Here is a 6,000-nt window from a genome sequence, read left to right as displayed (position 1 = left end):
GTGCTTAGGACAAGAACAGTAGCTTTTTCACATACTTCTATTTTAAAGGCAGTTATTAAATGGGTTGGGATCAGCTGGGAGGAAATATTAGGTCTTCTAGAAATGGCAATATAACATAGGAAGCAGACAAATGTGTGATCAACATTATTCAGTTTTCTTTTTGCATGGAAATAGAGAGGTGATGAATCATACATCAGAACCGTTTATCTGCAAGCGATACCAGAATAAATATTTTGTTTCCTTGGACCTGCTGAAATGCAAGCATGGTGTTCAAATAAAATGGCTCTATTATATGTCAGTATAGCCATTATAGTTTATCTTAGGCTCACCAACAATTCATTTTATTCTAAGGAAATAAAATATTGTCCTGAAACGACATAGGAAGAGAAAATAGAGAAAAGGGGGGCACTTTAAGAAGCCAGGAAATATATGGAGGAAGACTAACACCGATACCGATACCATTGTTATATTTTGAATTTATTTCCTGCTGTTATACAGTAAGTAGAGGAACTGACCAAAAAAGAAAACAGGCACCTCCCCAATTGTGCACAATCAGCACATGCGCAACTGCTGACACATGCGCCATTTTCAGTGCTGAAAGAGGGAGGAACGGGGACGGAACGGGCCGAAACCTGCCCTACAATTTCACTGCCCGATGGGGAAAGACTGTGGGCTGGTTCACACATGCAAACTCCTCACTTGAGGACCATAACATCATGTGATGGCTTCTTCCAGACACGAATGTGCAATCGCAGATCAGCCGCTGCAGACATCTTTCCATTTGTCCGAGGATTGGATTGGATTGATCTTTATTACGGCCATTGGCCCGTTACACGACAGTTTCCCATACCAACATATTATACTTAAACCTCCAAATTTAAGATCGCTAAAACTTACAAAAGACAGACAGGAACCGAAGCAAAACAAAAACAAAGACCACCATCATACATTACAATAAATTTGTAACCTATACATTGCCATTTGTCCGAGGCAAAACTGTGATTACCGGGCTATTTCTCCCTCTTATTTATACCCACATAATATCTCCTCCTCTTCTTCCCCACCTGTTAAGTTGTGGGTGAACATATCAGACGACACAGCGATTCTTCAAACAGCTCTTGTTTATTCACAGACCCAGAACAGAACTGAACTGAAGGGTTCAGCCAGCCTGCTTATATAGAGCTCCACTACAACGCAACAGTAACAACTTTCTGTAACTATCCAATCACTGAATGTCACTTTCAATTCCTTATTTGCATATGTGGACCTGAGTGAAAACTGAGTGAAACTGAGTGAAAAGTATCCCCCTGCTGGCCCAGGGTGAGAACTTCAGTACATAACACCACCCTCCATATGTATCCCTATTCCCTCTGAAATGTTGGAGGGATGGCAGGCTCCAACCCAGGGGTAGGAAACCTGTGGCCTCCCATCTCCCACAGCTGTAGCCGGCATGGTCAATGAGCATCAACAGGAAGGCTGAGGTTCCCCCATGCCAGCTCTAACTCCTCTCTCATTCCAGGTGCCAACATTGACCTTCATAGAGCATGAGGCTCTTAATCTTAGGGCCGTGGGTCATGAGTTCAAGCCCCACATTGGGAAAAGATCCTTGCATGGCAGGGGGTTAGACTAGATGACCCCCGGGTTCCCTTCTAGCTCTACAGTTCTATGGTTCTATGATTCTACTTCCAGTACTGTAACTCAAAAACCTGCTTTAGTGGTTTTTGGTTTTTAGTTGGGCCAAATAAAGGTACTGCCCAACTGCGGTGGATTTGGAAATAATTAGACTGCCTGTTGTTCCTTTGAGATATCAGCTATAATTTTACCTTCAATAAACATTTACTTTACCTGTGACGGCAGAGCCACTTAAAGAATGAATGCAAAAATTACATGTCCCACGTCTCTCGTAATCAAAGGAAAACAAACCTTCCTGAGCAGAACTGGGAGGAAATGTTTGTAGAGTAGTGCTATCAATGGCTACTGCCTTGAGGAGCCTTATTGATTAAGCTAGTTTCTTGACATGAATTTGTCAGGCACCTGAATTTTGTAAAGAGAACCTACCTCTCAGAACTTAATGGTTATGTGACACACCTTCTCATAAACTTAAAGCACATTTTTCCTCTACAGGATGCTGGGGTCTGTAATTTTTTAGGGGTACTGGGAATTTTTATTCTATGTGGAATAAAGTACAGTTCCCAGGAGTCTTTTTTTTTTGGGGGGGGTCTTCAAGGGTTAGTGTGTACATGGCTGGCACACATAAATTCACTAAGTGAAATTTTCCAAGCACAATTCAAAGTGTTGGTGCTGACCTTTAAAGCCCTAAATGGCCTCGGTCCAGTATATCTGAAGGAGCGTCTCCACCCCCATCATTCTGCCCAGACACTGAGGTCCAGCGCTGAGGGCCTTCTGGCGGTTCCCTCACTGTGAGAAGCCAAGTTATAGGGAACCAGGCAGAGGGCCTTTTCGGTAGTGGCACCCCTCCCTGTGGAATGTCCTCCCACCAGATGTGGGAGAACAACTACTACCAGATTTTAGAAGACATCTGAAGGCAGCCCTGTTTAGGGAAGCTTTTAATGTTTGATGCATTACTGTATTTTAATATTTTGTTGGAAGCCACCCAGAGTGACTGGGGAAGCCCATTCTTCTTCTTCTTCTTCTTCTTCTTCTTCTTCTTCTTCTTCTTCTTCTTCTTCTTTCCTGAAATGAAGATATAGGAAAAGCTAAGGGCACTTCCAGCTTCTTGCTATTTTGTAGAGAGAATTTAGTCGCATACTGGTGAATTCAGATTGTGCAATTGAATTGAATTTAGTGCTCTTACACAACAAACTCATCTTTTTTTAAAAAAAAACCAAAACCACACCAGACATTTTGTAGTAAGGAAAGTGACAGGAACACGCACTCGAAAGGGTGGGATAACAATTACTGGTTGACACAACGCCATATGAACTTTCGGCAAACAGATCGGAATGAACACTCCATAAACAGCCATATAACTTCCCCACAAACTTTGTGTGGCGATTCCCGCCCCCTCCCACAGATGGAATAAATAAAGACACAGGACACCAGAATTAAGGTTAATAAGCGTAAAATGGCCACAACTTTATTGATTACAGGTAAGAGCGGTATTGGCTTTAGGCATTGGCCCTATCAGACTAACCGGTATAACCGGGAAGGGTTAAGCACCAACAGGGGGAGCCCCCGAGATGCACATCGGGAGCGCACTTTAGGCCCTAGCCTCCATAGGTTTCGGACGAGGTGACACCCCCCGGAGTCCTTTAACGAACTACCCTTCATGATTTTGGGGGAGGTGATGGCGCTCCTCCCCCCCAACTCATTTGCATAACAATACCCCTGCCCATGCCTAACCGCCCAAACCAAAGGTGTTGTGACGTTTTGCTACGAGGTAGGTGAAAAAACCAAGTGGCTTTCAAAATACAGCCAATTAGCCAAATGGAAAAACTCCTACCAGGCCCCTTGCGGCGACCAGCCGAAGCCCATAGCAAAGTCCAAGAGCAAACCTAAAGGGTGGGTGGGTGGGAAACCGCAGCTGCTAAAAGGAAAGAAAACAGGCGAGCCAGGGCTGCCCCGACCTTAAATGCCCCCTAGTGAGCCCACCCCCACCGCCAGCTGATTGGCTGGCGCAGTAAGAAATGAATATTGATGAGCCAGGGAATCCCTGAGTCCCGCGGGGCTGCAGCCAGCCCCGCGAGAATGTAGACAGGGGGCGTGAGCCCGCAACCCCCCCTTCTTATGTCGGGAGTGGCTTTGTGCAAACAAATCTGAACGAAAGTTCAGTAGGCGGGTCCTCTGGAAGCAATCTTACTTAAGTTTGGCATGCAAGCAGTGGCAAACAGTGCTCAGGAATCTGGGACATGCAATCCTGCATGCAAGCAAGTATTGGGGGGGGTTCTAATAGCAGCCACACCTCAAGTCCTTTGCTGCGAGCCTTCCCATGAGACTCTGATGAAAGAACACTGTCATATGACGACATAGGAAGATTATCAGTGCCAGATTTACATATAAGCTAAACAAGCTATAGCTTAGGGCCCCAATCTCTTGGGGACCCCCCAAAAAATTAAAGGGAAAAAACACTGGATGTACATTTCCAAAATATAAGGTAAAAAAACAAATACAGTGGTACCTCGGGTTACAGACGCTTCAGGTTACAGACGCCGCTAACCCAGAAATAGCACCTCGGGTTAAGAACTTTGCTCCAGGATGAGAACAGAAATCGCGTGGCGGCAGCGGGAAGCCCCTTTAGCTAAAGTGGTACCTCAGGTTAAGAACAGTTTCAGGTTAAGAACAGACCTCCGGAACGAATTAAGTTCTTAACCCAAGGTACCACTGTAAAATAAAACCTACATACAGTTAGAGCTTAATAGTTATTTCACTATTAATATACTTCTTCTTAATTGTATTTCAGTTCAACAATTACTTTGATAAAATACATATTTTGTTATGTGCAAATGGCTTTAGATACCTATTAGGTCCATAAATTACCATATAGCATATATTCAACACAAAAAAACAGCGACAATTCGTTGTTGAGTTGACAAAGGACAGCAGGACATATAAAGGGCCCCATGACCTTCAGTAGCTTAGGGCCTCATCAAACCTAAATCCGGCCCTGAAGATTATATACAGAGTTACATGTTCTCTACCTTTGCTTCAGGCCTTCTTTTCAAACCATATTCTCCAGGCTGCCTCTGGCACTTGGCACTAAGCAGACATTGTCAGCCCTGGAGATGCCTCTCTCTTTCCTTGTTTTCCTTTCTCCCACGCACCCATTGTTTGCCATGCACGCTGCTGGGTTTCTTCCAAAGAATTCTCCAAGGCAATAAAAGATGAGTGTGTCTGTTTTCACTGAAGGAACAGGGACTAAAGGATGTGCATGACATCTGTCATCTTAATATCTCTTGTTGTGTTTGATCAGGAGGTGAAGTCAGCTGGCATGGGTTGAATAAATATGGCAATCCCTCTTTCCTCAAAAGAGATGTCTGCTTTAAGCTGGCAGACTTTTTTTTTGGGGGGGGGGATGAAAGATTAATTCAAAGCATGCTATCTCCTCTACATTAACATGCATCACTCTTAACACCAGCTTTCTAAGACTTGTAGCAATATCTCTACCACTTCCCCAGGAGCTCAGGATAATTTCCATGACAAACTGTTCCACATTTTGCTCATACGTAATGTAACCCATGGTGTTGCTATGTTAACAGTGCATTCTGATATATGTTTATTCAGAAGCAGGAAATAGGGAGAGATTTGTTTTTGCTGGCATTTTAATGATCTACCCAATTTGCACTTCTTGAAACGAAACTATCCTTCAAAATCGGCACTTCTCCAATGTTGCGATTCAGTTCTGCGAGGAGACACGGTGTACAAAAATGTATATAATTAGGGGCATAATTATGCATATGTTAGTTAAAATAAAACCGAAGTATGAATTATATTAGGGGGAATTGCTTAGCAAAAATGTGTGTAGGTGTGTGGGGGAGAAATACTAAAATCCTGACAAATTTTCATTAGGCTTTTTATTTAAAAAAAGAAAAAAGAAATCATACATTGCTGTGGAAATGTGGAGAATAAAATTGGTTTAAAAATGGAAAGCTGAGAGAAAATGAAATTGATAGAATTTGTCCATCCCTATTTAAAAGTAACTCTTGCTGATTTTGGACGCGGGTGGTGCTGTGGGTTAAACCACAGAGCCTAGGACTTGCCAATTAGAAGGTCAGCAGTTCGAATCCCCGCGATGGGGTGAGCTCCCGTTGCTCGGTCCCTGCTCCTGCCAACCTAGCAGTTCGAAAGCACGTCAAAGTGCAAGTAGATAAATAGTTACTGCTCCGGCGGGAAGGTAAACGGCGTTTCCGTGCGCTGCTCTGGTTCGCCAGAAGCAGCTTAGTCATTCTGGCCACATGACCCGGAAGCTGTACGCTGGCTCCCTTGGCCAGTAAAGTGAGATGAGCGCCGCAACCCCAGAGTCGGTCACTACTGGACCTAATG

The sequence above is a fragment of the Podarcis erhardii genome (genome assembly GCF_964252035.2).
Source record: "Podarcis erhardii genome assembly, chromosome: 8".
Taxonomy (NCBI): domain Eukaryota; kingdom Metazoa; phylum Chordata; class Lepidosauria; order Squamata; family Lacertidae; genus Podarcis; species Podarcis erhardii.
This window is presented reverse-complemented; position numbering follows the sequence as displayed.